The sequence below is a fragment of the Nomascus leucogenys genome, chromosome 22a (genome assembly GCF_006542625.1).
Source record: "Nomascus leucogenys isolate Asia chromosome 22a, Asia_NLE_v1, whole genome shotgun sequence".
Lineage (NCBI taxonomy): Eukaryota > Metazoa > Chordata > Mammalia > Primates > Hylobatidae > Nomascus > Nomascus leucogenys.
Genome location: NC_044402.1, coordinates 76,336,793 through 76,349,975, shown reverse-complemented (window position 1 = coordinate 76,349,975; position 13,183 = coordinate 76,336,793). Strand labels below are relative to the sequence as shown.

General features: G+C 37.0%; 1 protein-coding gene across 1 annotated transcript in view; it reads left to right on the top strand.

The window, feature by feature from the left end:
• Positions 1 to 13,183, top strand: part of LNPK (lunapark, ER junction formation factor) — an 86,854-nt gene that overhangs the window by 38,195 nt on the left and 35,476 nt on the right. The gene's annotated exons all lie outside the window — the stretch shown is intronic.

The following is a 13,183-nucleotide window of genomic DNA, read 5'->3' as shown; positions in this document are numbered from 1 at the left end:
CTTTGTAGAAACTGCTGCTGCTGTTGGAAAGATCCATATTTACCCAAGTGAGTTCAAAAGTGTGTTGGAGGTGTGCAAAAACTTATGTAGAATGCTTCTGTGTAAATTTATATTTGGTAATTTGGGATATGACTTAGGGTGAATGGCAATAATTTTATTTCACTTTGATTTTATGGGAATGTTAAGTTAGGATATCAAATATGTGTTAAGATTAAATATATCATTGATTTTAATCTTTTAAAATTCAAGTAATTTCATCAATATTTTGTAAATATTTCCCACTTTCAAATAATAGTCTCTTGGAATATCTGTTATTATGAAAATCCTTACATTTTTATGCTTTATTTTTGAAAATATGATTTCTGTGAAATTTTAAGTTTTTTCTAAAATAACACTTTAGAATAAAATAATTTAGAAATAAGAAAAATGAAAATTGAATTATCGCTATATAATGTTAACTATTTTTGAGGTTGTATTACCATATTTTTAATGAAGTCATTACTATTAAATCATTAAATGTTATATAAAATTTTAACAGTCATTATATTAAGTGGTTACATAAAATATTCCCAAGACTGGCATGGGAAAAGAAATTCTGAGTTTGCAATGACTTTTGTCTTTGTTCTTTTCTTTAATAATATAGTTTGTAAGGGTTTTGTTGCAATATAGAATATGTTACTTTTAAAAATTTAACTTCAATTTTTGCAACCCCCCAGAATTATAACCTGCTTTGTAAAGGTAGGATGACATTTAGACCTTTGAAAGGAAATCTTTTTATAAGTATTCACAAAGATCATGGATATTAAATAAGTCATAATAGGTTTAGGTTTTCTGATTGGCAGGGCTATATGGGAAGAATTCCCTCTACCTCCACATTTTCCATAATTAGGATTTTGGTTCATAGAAATATTAACCTATTTTGTTTTTATTTTGAAGCCTTCACCTTTGCAAAAAGTAAAAGTTCACATATGATTAAAATGAATTAGGCATATATACTTGCAATGAAACTCCTACTTTCATAACCAGTTTAAATTTTTCTACAATGTATATACTTTCTAGTAAATACAAAAACATTTTTTGGCCTATAAAGCAGATTTCTATAATTTCTAAAGCATTTTGTATAACTGGTACTAATTTTTCAAGAACATCTATGTCTATCTATAATCTATCCATCTATCTATCTATCAATCAAGAGACAAAGTCTCGCTGTGTCCCCTAGGCTGGAGTGCAGTGGCACAATCTCATTTCACTGCAACCTTGGCTTCCCAGGTTCAAGTGGTCCTCCCGCCTCAGCCTCCCAAGTAGCTGGGATTACAAGCATGTGTCACCACTACTAGCTAATGTTTGTATTTTTAGTAGAGATGGGGTTTCACCATGTTGGCTCAGCTGGTCTTGAACTCCTGACCTCAAGTGATCTGCCCACCTCGGCCTCCCAAAGTGTTGGGATTACAGGCGTGAGCCACCATGCTCAGCCAAGAATATTTTTTAGTTAAACTCTTAGAAGCAGAGAGTAGAAATATTATTTCTAGGGGTGAAGAGCAGGGATGGGAGAAATGGGGAAATGTTAGTCAAAGGATACAAAATTTCAGTTATTTAGGTGAATAACTTCAGGAGATTTAAGTACAGCATGGTGACAATACTAATACTGTGTTGTATACTTGAAATTTGCCAAGAAAGTAGATCTTTTGTTCTCAACACACACACACACACACACACAGACACACACACACACACGCACAGACACACACATAAAGGTAACTGAGTTTTTGGATTTGTTAATTAGCTTGACTGTAGTAATCTTTTCCCAATGTATAAAGTACTTTAAAAATGACCTCAGTGAATGTATTTTTAAAATGTGATATTTTGTAGAAAGCTGTTGCTGTTACTTTTTACTAATGTATGTTCTGTCTTATTAAAGAACAAAATTATGATCCCCTTTACTAACATTCCTAAGTATTTATTGATATTTAGGCAACATAATTATTTTAAAAATCTAAATTTATCTTTTCTTAGTAACGTTTGAAACCCAAATAATTTTTTTCCTTCTGATGTCTTATTGAAATTATAGAAAAATGATTGCTGATCTCTCTAGCAATCATTTTTCTATAATGCATGCTTTGGATTCCTGTGACATTGCTTTTGGATATTCTTTTAGGAAGAATTAACATTTAGCTATAATATTGAATAACTGTTATGTGCAGGCAATATGGGAATAAAGAAATAAATGTAGCATGGTTTTTGACCTTAAGCTTATGACCTAATTTTTTTATTTTAAAAAATACTTATTCTGGGGTACACTATCGTAGTGTTCTTTGTTCTTCCAAGTATGTGGTAATTAATTGCTGCTTGGAATTTTTTATTTTATTTTATTTTATTTTATTATTCTTTAAATTTTAGGGTACATGTGCACAATGTGCAGGTTTGTTACATATGTATACATGTGCCATGTTGGTGGGCTGCACCCATTAACTCGTCATTTAGCATTAGGTATATCTCCTAATGCTATCCCTCCCCCGCCTCCCCCCACCTCCCCACTCCACAACAGTCCCCGGAGTGTGATGTTCCCCTTCCTGTGTCCATGTGTTCTCATTGTTCAGTTCCCACCTATGAGTGAGAACCTGCAATGTTTGTTTTTTTGTCCTTGTGATAGTTTGCTGAGAATGATGGTTTCCAGTTTCATCCATGTCCCTACAAAGGACATGAACTCATCATTTTTTGTGGCTGCATAGTATTCCATGGTGTATATGTGCCACATTTTCTTAATCCAGTCTATCGTTGTTGGACATTTGGGTTGGTTCCAAGTCTTTGCTATTGAGAATAGTGCTGCAATAAACATACGTGTGCATGTGTCTTTATAGCAGCATGATTTATAGTCCTCTGGGTATAATGGGATGGCTGGGTCAAATGGTATTTCTAGTTCTAGATCCCTGAGGAATCGCCACACTGACTTCCACAATGGTTGAACTAGTTTACAGTCCCACCAACAGTGTAAAAGTGTTCCTATTTCTCCACATCCTCTCCAGCACCTGTTGTTTCCTGACTTTTTAATGATGGCCATTCTAACTGGTGTGAGATGGTATCTCATTGTGGTTTTGATTTGCATTTCTCTGATGGCCAGTGATGATGAGCATTTTTTCATGTGATTTTTGGCTGCATGAATGTCTTCTTTTGAGAAGTGTCTATTCATATCCTTTGCCCACTTTTTGATGGGGTTGTTTGTTTTTTTCTTGTAAACTTGTTTGAGTTCATTGTAGATTCTGGATATTAGCCCTTTGTCAGATGAGTAGGTTGCAAAAATTTTCTCCCATTTTGTAGGTTGTCTGTTCACTCTGATGGTAGTCTTTTGCTGTGCAGAAGCTCTTTAGTTTAGTTAGATCCCATGTGTCAATTTTGGCTTTTGTTGCCATTGCTTTTGGTGTTTTAGACATGAAGTCCTTGCCCATGCCTATGTCCTGAATGGTAATGCCTAGGTTTTCTTCTAGTGTTTTTATGTTTTTAGTTCTAACATGTAAGTCTTTAATCCATTTTGAATTAATTTTTGTATAAGGTGTAAGGAAGGGATCCAGTTTCAGCCTTCTACATATGGCTAGCCAGTTTTCCCAGCACCATTTATTAAATAGGGAATCCTTTCCGCATTTCTTGTTTTTGTCAGGTTTGTCAAAGATCAGATAGTTGTAGATATGCGGCATTATTTCTGAGGGCTCTGTTCTGTTCCATTGATCTATATCTCTGTTTTGGAACCAGTACCATGCTGTTTTGGTTACTGTAGCCTTGTAGTATAGTTTGAAGTCAGGTAGTGTGATGCCTCCAGCTTTGTTCTTTTGGCTTAGGATTGACTTGGTGTTGCGGGCTCTTTTTTAGTTCCATGTGAACTTTAAAGTAGTTTTTTCCAATTCTGTGAAGAAAGTCATTGGTAGCTTGATGGAGATGGCATTGAATCTATAAATCACCTTGGGCCTTATGGCCATTTTCACGATATTGATTCTTCCTATCCATGAGCATGGAATGTTCTTCCATTTGTTTGTATCCTCTTTTATTTCATTGAGCAGTGGTTTGTAGTTCTCCTTGAAGAGGTCCTTCACATCCCTTGTAAGTTGGATTCCTAGGTATTTGATTGTCTTTGAAGCAATTGTGAATGGGAGTTCACTCATGATTTGGCTCTCTGTTTGTCTGTTATTGGCATATAAGAATGCTTGTGATTTTTGTACATTGATTTTGTATCCTGAGACTTTGCTGAAGTTGCTTATCAGCTTAAGGAGATTTTGGGCTGAGACGATGGGGTTTTCTAGATATACAATCATGTCATCTGCAAACAGGGACAATTTGACTTCCTCTTTTCCTAATTGAATGCCCTTTATTTCCTTCTCCTGCCTGATTGCCCTGGCCAGAACCTCCAACACTGTGTTGAATAGGAGTGGTGAGAGAGGGCATCCCTGTCTTGTGCCAGTTTTCAAAGGGAATGCTTCCACACATACACCCTCCCAAGACTAAACCAGGAAGAAGCTGAATCTCTGAATAGACCAATAACAGGCACTGAAATTGTGGCAATAATCAATAGCTTACCAACCAAAAAAAGTCCAGGACCAGATGGATTCACAGCCGAATTCTACCAGAGGTGCAAGGAGTTGCTGGTACCATTCCTTCTGAAACTATTCCAATCAATATGTAACAAACCTGCACATTGTGCACATGTACCCTAAAACCTAAAGTATAATAATAAAATAAAAATTAAAAAAAAAAAAGGAAAAAGAGGGAATCCTCCCTAACTCATTTTATGAGGCCAGCATCCTGATACCAAAGCCTGGCAGAGACACAACCAAAAAAGAGAATTTTAGACCAATAACCTTGATGAACATTGATGCAAGAATCCTCAATAAAATACTAGCAAACCGAATCCAGCAGCACATCAAAAAGCTTATCCACCATGATCACGTGGGCTTCATCCCTGGGATGCAAGGCTGGTTCAACATACGCAAATCAATAAATGTAATCCAGCATATAAACAGAACCAAAGACAAAAACCACATGATTATCTCAGTAGATGCAGAAAAGGCCTTTGACAAAATTCAACAACCCTTCATGCTAAAAACTCTCAATAAATTAGGTATTGATGGGACTTATCTCAAAATAATAAGAGCTATCTATGACAAACCCACAGCGAATATCATACTGAATGGAATTTTTTCTTAACTTAAAAAATTCTAAATTATATCCCAGCTTTATTCTACTTTTTGAGAATTATACTTTAGTTTTGTGTTTAATTTACTCGTGTTGAATATCTCTTAGTTCCTATCATTTCTGTAGATGACTTAGTCATTAATTTTGTTTAATTTCCATATTTCCATGAATTTGAAGTCAGGTCTTTATTTTTTTGCTTAACCACTGTTCTCTCTTTTTCTTTCTTATTGTTTTTAGAATTTAGCGTGTTTCTAAACTTAAACAATAGAAAGTGGAAAAGAAATACTAAAAGATATATGTATTGTACGTATGTGCCCTTGAAAAGATCTTTCCAAAATGAATCTGATTGTGATAGCCTTATCTTAGTAACTCTCCTGCATGATTGCTGAACCAGAACTTTGATTCATGTGTACTAGGCATCTTTCTTTTTATTTTTTGTTATTAAGTTGTTCATGATGAATATTATTGATTATACATTTTGAGGATAGGATTCTTTGATTTGCTGAGGTTTAACACTAAAAAGAGTATCACGTTTACCAGACAGTTACCCTCAACTAACCTAGTCCCTACACTCTCACCCCTTAATAGACTTTATTTTTTAGGATAATTTTAGATGTATACAAAAATAGCAAAGATAATATAAATACTCCCACCTACTAGTGTGCTGAGTTTCTCTTATATTAACATGTGGTACATTTGTTACAGTTTGATACTTTATTGTTAACTAAAGTCCATAGTTTATTCATATTTCCTTAGTTTTTATCTGATGTCTTTTTAGTTCTAGGATCCCATCCAGATACAACATTACATTCTGTTGTCTTTTTAGACTTCTTTAGGCTCTGACAGTTTCTCAGACTTTCCTTATTTTTGATGACTTTGACAGTTTTGCCCCAACTCTTTTCTGTAAGGAATTTTTATCTATGGGTACTTAATCTTAGAAAATCAGGGCCACCACTTGATATGAAGGAAGAACCAAACATAAAAGTAAACATATGTATATATACACATTAAATGGAATTATTTTCTGCTTAGATGCTTAGTATTCTAGTTCTGTAGAAATTATAGACTGGGAGATGGAAAGACTTAATGTCTTTAGTAGATTAAAATGTAATAGTTTGGATGTAAGTGAAAAATAGAATTTGCCACAGTGTAAATTCCTGAATAATTTCTATAGATTTCTAAAGAAATCTAGATATTTGGAGCTGGTGAAAATTAAACTTGTCTTTAAGGTTTTAATTGGTATACAGAACTAAATTTCATCTTTATGCACTACTGTCTGATTTATTCTTTTTTTTTTTTTTTTTCAATAAATGTTTACTGAGTGCTATCTGCCAGGTACATTTTAGGCCCTGGTGATACAGTAGTGAACAAAACAGTGAAAAACGTTTCTCTCCCTTTGTGGGGAGTCAGGAGATAGGTAGACAGTACATTATTGTTAGGAGAAAATAAAGTATGGTGAATAGGGAGTACCTTGAGTGAGGGCAGGTTGTAATTTAAAATAGGATTGTCAGGGAACACCTCATTGATAAGGTGACATTTGATGAAAGAAATGAGAGTATGAGCCATTTAGATACCTGAGGGAAGCACATTCCAGATAGAGGAATCAGTAAGTGCAAAGACCCTGAGTGAAGAGCATGTCTGTAGAATAACAGGGAGGCCTGTATGACTGGACTAGACTAGCAAGGGGGAGAGTAGGAAGAGTGGCAGTGAGAAAAGTAACAAGGGATCATCTCATGTAGGGCCTTTGTAGGATGTGGACCATTGCAAAAACTTCAGTTCTCAATTAGATTTTTTCTTTTTCTAAGAAATTTTGTTTTGTTTTGAGCAGAGGATTGACATGGTCTCAATGATGTCTTAAAAGGAAGTCTACTGTATTGAGAAGAGGCTGCAGAGGGAGCAAAAGTGAAAGCAGGAAGATTAATTAGGAAGCTACTGCAGTAATGTAAGAAAGCATTTGATGATGGCTTAGACCAGGGATATCCAATCCCTAGGCTACACTGGAAGAATTGTCTTGAGCTACATATAAAATACACTAACACTAATGATAGCTGATGCTAAAAAAAAAAAAAAAAAAAAAAAACAAATCTCATAATGTTTTAAGAAAATTTACAAATTTGTGTTTGGTTACATTCAAAGCCATCCTAGGCCACACGCAGCCTGTGGGCCATGGGTTGGACAAGGTTGGTTTAGACCTTGGATAGTAATATTGGAGGTGGTTTTTAAAAATAATTAACTAGGCCAGGCATGGTGGCTCACGCCTGTAATCCCAGAACTTTGGGAGGCCAAGGTGGGCGGATGACTGAGGTCAGGAGATCAAGACCAGCCTGGCCAACATGGTGAAACCCCGTCTCTACTAAAAATACAAAAATTAGCCACGCGTGGTGGTGGGTACCTGTAATCCCACTACTCGAGAGGCTGAGGCAGGAGAATCACTTGAACCCGGGAGGTGGAGTTTGCAGTGAACCGAGATTGTGCCACTACACTCCATCCTGGGCAACAGAGCAAGACTGTGTCTCAAAAACAAACAAACTAATTTTTTATATTTTTGAAAACTGAATTTCCTCTTTCTCTTCACCCCAGCTTAAGGTGGTTTATGAAATAGTCAGATTCTTTATATATTTTTAAAATAGAATCCAAAAGATTTATTGATGCATTGGATATGGAGTCAGAGAAGGAGGAGTCAAGGATGACCTTAAAGATTTTGGCCTGAGTATGAGATGGTGGAAAGTGCAAGAGAAACACTTTTTGGAGGGAGTCTGAGATGGAGTGGTGAAGAACAGGGTTGGTTTTGGACATGTTATGTTTGAGATACCTATTAGACATCCAACTAGAGATTTCAAGAAAGCAGTCGAATATGTGTCTGGCAAACAAGAATTATCTGGGCTGGAGATACAAGTTTGGGTGTCATCAGTATGTGGATGGCATTAAAACAGTGAGACTGGATGAGGCTACCAAGGAAGTTACTACAGAGGAAGAAGATGAGAGGACCAAGGGTCATGCTTTAGCATACTCTTGCGTTAAGATGTTAGGATAAGGAAGAAGAACCAGGAACAGAGACTGAGAAGAAGTGGCCAGTGACATGGGTAACCCAGGAGAGTATGGAGCCTGGACAGTAAGTGAAGAGAGTGTTTCAAGGTAGTGATCATCTGTGACAAATACTGCTGCTAAGTTGAGGGTCAAGAATTGACCACTGATTGTAGCAATAAGGAGGCCGTTGGTGACCTTGAAAAGAACAGTTTTAGTAAAAGGATGGGAGCAAAAGCCTGGTTAGAAAGGATGGGAGTAGGAAACTTACATACAATGAGAAGAGACAACTCTTGAGTAAAAAGGCGTAGAGAAATGGGTAACTGGAGGGGCAAGCATTTCTTGAGTGCAGGTGAGCTTACTGTATGAGAGAAAAGATAGCATGTTCGTGTGTTACTGCAAATCTCCCAGAAGACGTGAATTTTTTTTTTTTTTAAATGAAGAAAAGAGGTTTAATTGACTCACAGTTCTGCAGGTTGTACAGGCAGCATGGCTGGGAGGCCTCAGGAAACCTACAATCATGGTGGAAGGGTGAAGTGGAAGCAAGTATGTCCTACATGGAGGAGTAGGAGAGACAGCACAAAAGGGGAAGTGCTACACACTTCTAAACAAACAGGTCTCATGAGAACTCACTCGCTATCATGAGAACAGCAAGGAGGAAATCCATCCCCATCATCCAATCACCTCCAACCAGGTCCCTCCCCAAACATTGGGAATTATAATTCGACATGAGATTTGGGTGGGGACACAGAGCCAAGCCATATCAGGGTTTATGTTTCATTTTGTCTATCTGGCTTGATTGACCATTGTAGCAGGGATGGTATGTATATTGGAAAATGCATCAGGCAGGTGTAAGTAATCTCTGTTTTCTTGGGATTTTAATAAAGTTATTAAATAGAAGACATCATGCATCACTTTAGTCTGCAATAGTATATTTTTTTTGCTATAATTCAATTTTATTTATTTTATTATACCTTAAGTTCTAGGGTACATGTGCACAATGTGCAGGTTTGTTACATATGTATACATGTAACATGTTCGTGTGCTGCACCCATTAACTCATCATTTACATTGGCTATTTCTCTTAATGCCGTCCCTCCCCCCTCTCTACACCTCACGACAGGCCCTGGTGTGCGATGTTCCCTACTCTGTGTCCAAGTGTTCTCATTGTTCACTTCCCACCTATGAGTGAGAACATGTGGTATTTGGTTTTCTGTCCTTGTGATAGTTTGCTCAGAATGATGGTTTCCAGCTTCATCCATCTCCCTACAAAGGACATGAACTCATCATTTTTTATGGCTGCATAGTATTCCATGGTGTATATGTGCCACATTTTCTTAATCCAGTTTATCACTGATGGACATTTGGGTTGGTTCCAAGGCTTTGCTATTGTGAATAGTGCCGCAATAAACATACATGTGCATGTGTCTTTATAGTAGCATGATTTATAATCCTTTGGGTATATACCCAGTAATGGGATGGCTGGGTCAAATGGTATTTCTAGTTCTAGATCCCTGAGGAATCGCCACACTGACTTCCACAATGGTTGAACTAGTTTACAGTCCCACCAACAGTGTAAAAATGTTCCTATTTCTCCACATTCTCTCCAGCACCTGTTGTTTCCTGACTTTTTAATGATCACCATTCTAACTGGTGTGAGATGGTACATCATTGTGGTTTTGATTTGCATTTCTCTGATGACCAGTGATGATGAGCATTTTTTCATGTGTCTGTTGGCTGCATAAATGTCTTTTGGGAAGTGTCTGTTCATATCATTTGCCCACTTTTTGATGGGGTTGTTTGATTTTTTTCTTGTAAATTTGTTTAAGTTCTTTGTAGATTCTGGATATCTTTGTCAGATGGGTAGATTGCAAAAATTTTCTCCCATTCTGTAGGTTGCCTGTTCACTCTGATGGTAGTTTCTTCTGCTGTGCAGAAGCTCTTTAGTTTAATTAAATCCCATTTGTCTATTGTGGCTTTTGTTGCCATTGCTTTTAGTGTTTTAGTCATGAAGTCCTTGCTCATGCCTGTGTCCTGAATGGTATTGCCTAGGTTTTCTTCTAGGCTTTTTATGGTTTTAGGTCTAACATTTAAGTCTTTAATCCATCTTGAATTAATTTTTGTATAAGGTGTAAGGAAGGGATGCAGTTTCAGCTTTCTGCATATGGCTAGCCAGTTTTCCCAGCACCATTTATTAAATAGGGAATCTTTTCCCCATTTCTTGTTTTTGTCAGGTTTGTCAAAGATCAGATGGTTGTAGATGTGTGGTGTTACTTCTAAGGCCTCTGTTCGGTTCCATTGGTCTATATGTCTGTTTTGGTACGAGTACCATGCGGTTTTGGTTACTGTAGCCTTGTAGTATAGTTTGAAGTCAGGAAGTGTGATGCCTCCAGCTTTGTTCTTTTTGCTTAGGATTGTCTTGGCAATGCGGGCTCTTTTTTGGTTCCATGTGAACTTTAAAATAGTTTTTTCCAATTCTGTGAAGAAAGTCACTGGTAGCTTGATGGGGATGGCATTGAATCTATAAATCACCTTGGGCAGTATGGCCATTTTCACGATATTGATTCTTCCTATCCATGAGCATGGAATGTTCTTCTATTTGTTTGTGTCCTCTTTTATTTCGTTGAGTAGTGGTTTGTAGTTCTCCTTGAAGAGGTCCTTCACATCCCTTATAAGTTGGATTCCTAGGTATTTTATTCTCTTTGAAGCAATTGTGAATGGGAGTTTGCTCATGATTTGGCTCTCTGTTTGTCTGGCAATGGTGTATAGGAATGCTTGTGATTTTTGCACATTGATTTTGTATCCTGAGACTTTGCGAAATTGCTTATCAGCTTAGGGAGATTTAGGGCTGAGATGATGGGGTTCTAAATATACAATCATGTCATCTGCAAAAAGGGACAATTTGATTTCCTCTTTTCCTAATTGAATACCCTTTATTTCTTTCTCCTGCCTGATTGCCCTGGCCAGAACTTCCAACCTTATGTTGAATACTAGTACTGAGAGAGGGCATCCCTGCCTTGTGCCAGTTTTCAAAGGGAATGCTTCCAGTTTTTGCCCATTCAGCATGATATTGGCTGTAGGTTTGTCATAAATAGCTCTTATTATTTTGAGACACGTCCCATCAATACCTAGTTTATTGAGAGTTTTTAGCATGAAGGACTGTTGAATTTTGTCGAAGGCCTTTTGTGCATCTATTGAGATAATCATGTGTTTTTTGTCTTTGGTTCTGTTTGTGTGATGGATTACGTTTATTGATTTGCATATGTTGAACCAGCCTTGCATCCAAGGGGTGAAGCCAACTTGATCGTCATGGATAAGCTTTTTGATGTGCTGCTGGATTCAGTTCGCCAGTATTTTATTCAGGATTTTCGCATCAATGTTCATCAAGGATATTGTTCTAAAATTCTCTCTTTTTGTTGTGTCTCTGCCAGGCTTTGGTGTCACGCTGATGCTGGCCTCATAAAATGAGTTAGGGAGGATTCCTTCTTTTTGTATTGTTTGAAGTAGTTTCAGAAGGAATGGTACCAGCTCCTCTTTGTACCTCTGGTAGAATTCAGCTGTGAATCCATTTGGTCCTGTAATTTTTTTGGTTGGCAGGCTATTATTGCCTCAATTTCAGAGCCTGTTATTGGTCTATTCAGGGATTCAGCTTCTTCCTGGTTTAGTCTTGGGAGGGTGTATGTGTCCAGGAATTAATCCATTTCTTTTAGATTTTCTAGTTTATTTGCGTGGAGGTGTCTATAGTATTCTCTTATGGTAGTTTGTATTTCTGTGGGATCAGTGGTGATATTTTATTGTGTCTATTTGATTCTTCTCTCTTTTCTTCTTTATTAGTCTTGCTAGTGGTCTATCTATTTTGCTGGTCTTTTCAAAAACCAGCTCCTGGAGTCATCGATTTTTTGAAGGGTTTTTCGTGTCTCTATCTCCTTCAGTTCTGCTCTGATCTTAGTTATTTCTTGCCTTCTGCTAGCTTTTGAATGTGTTTGCTCTTGCTTCTCTAGTTCTTTTAATTGTGATGTTAGGGTGTCGATTTTAGATCTTTCCTGCTTTCTCTTGTGAGCATTTAGTGCTATAAATTTCCCTCTACACGCTGCTTTAAATGTGTCCCAGAGATTCTCATATGTTGTGTCTTTGTTCTCATTGGTTTCAAAGAACATCTTTATTTCTGCCTTCATTTCCTTATGTACCCAGTAGTCATTCAGGAGCAGGTTGTTCATTTTCCATGTAGCTGTGTGGTTTTGAGTGAGATTCTTAATCCTGAGTTCTAATTTGATTGCACTGTGGTCTGAGAGACAGTTATAATTTCTGTTCTTTTACATTTGCTGAGGAGTGCTTTATTTCCAACTATGTGGTCAGTTTTGGAGTAAGTGTGATGTGATGCTGAGAAGAATGTATATTCTGTTGATTTGGGGTGGAGAGTTCTGTAGATGCCTATTAGGGCAGCTTGGTGCAGAGCTGAGTTTAAGTCCTGGATATCCTTGTTAACCTGTCTCGTTGATCTGTCTAATATTGACAGTGGGGTGTTAAAGTCTCCCATTATTGTGTGGGAGTGTAAGTCTCTTTGTAGGTTGCTAAGGACTTGCCTTATGAATCTGGGTGCTCCTGTGTTGGGTGCATATATATTTAGGATAGTTAGCTCTTCTTGTTGAATTGACTCCTTTACGATTATGTAATGGCCTTCTTTGTCTCTTTTGATCTTTGTTGGTTTAAAGTCTGTTTTCTCACAGACTAGAATTGTAACCCTTGCTCTTTTTTTGTTTTCCATTTGGTTGGTAGATCTTCCTCCATCCCTTTATTTTAAGCCTATATGTGTCTCTGCACGTGAGATGGGTTTCCTGAATACAGCACACTGATGGGTCTTGACTCTTTATCCAATTTGCCAGTCTGTGTCTTTTAATTGGGGCATTTAGCCCATTTACATTTAAGGTTAATATTGTTATGTGTGAATTTGATTCTGTCATTATGATGTTAGCTGGTTATT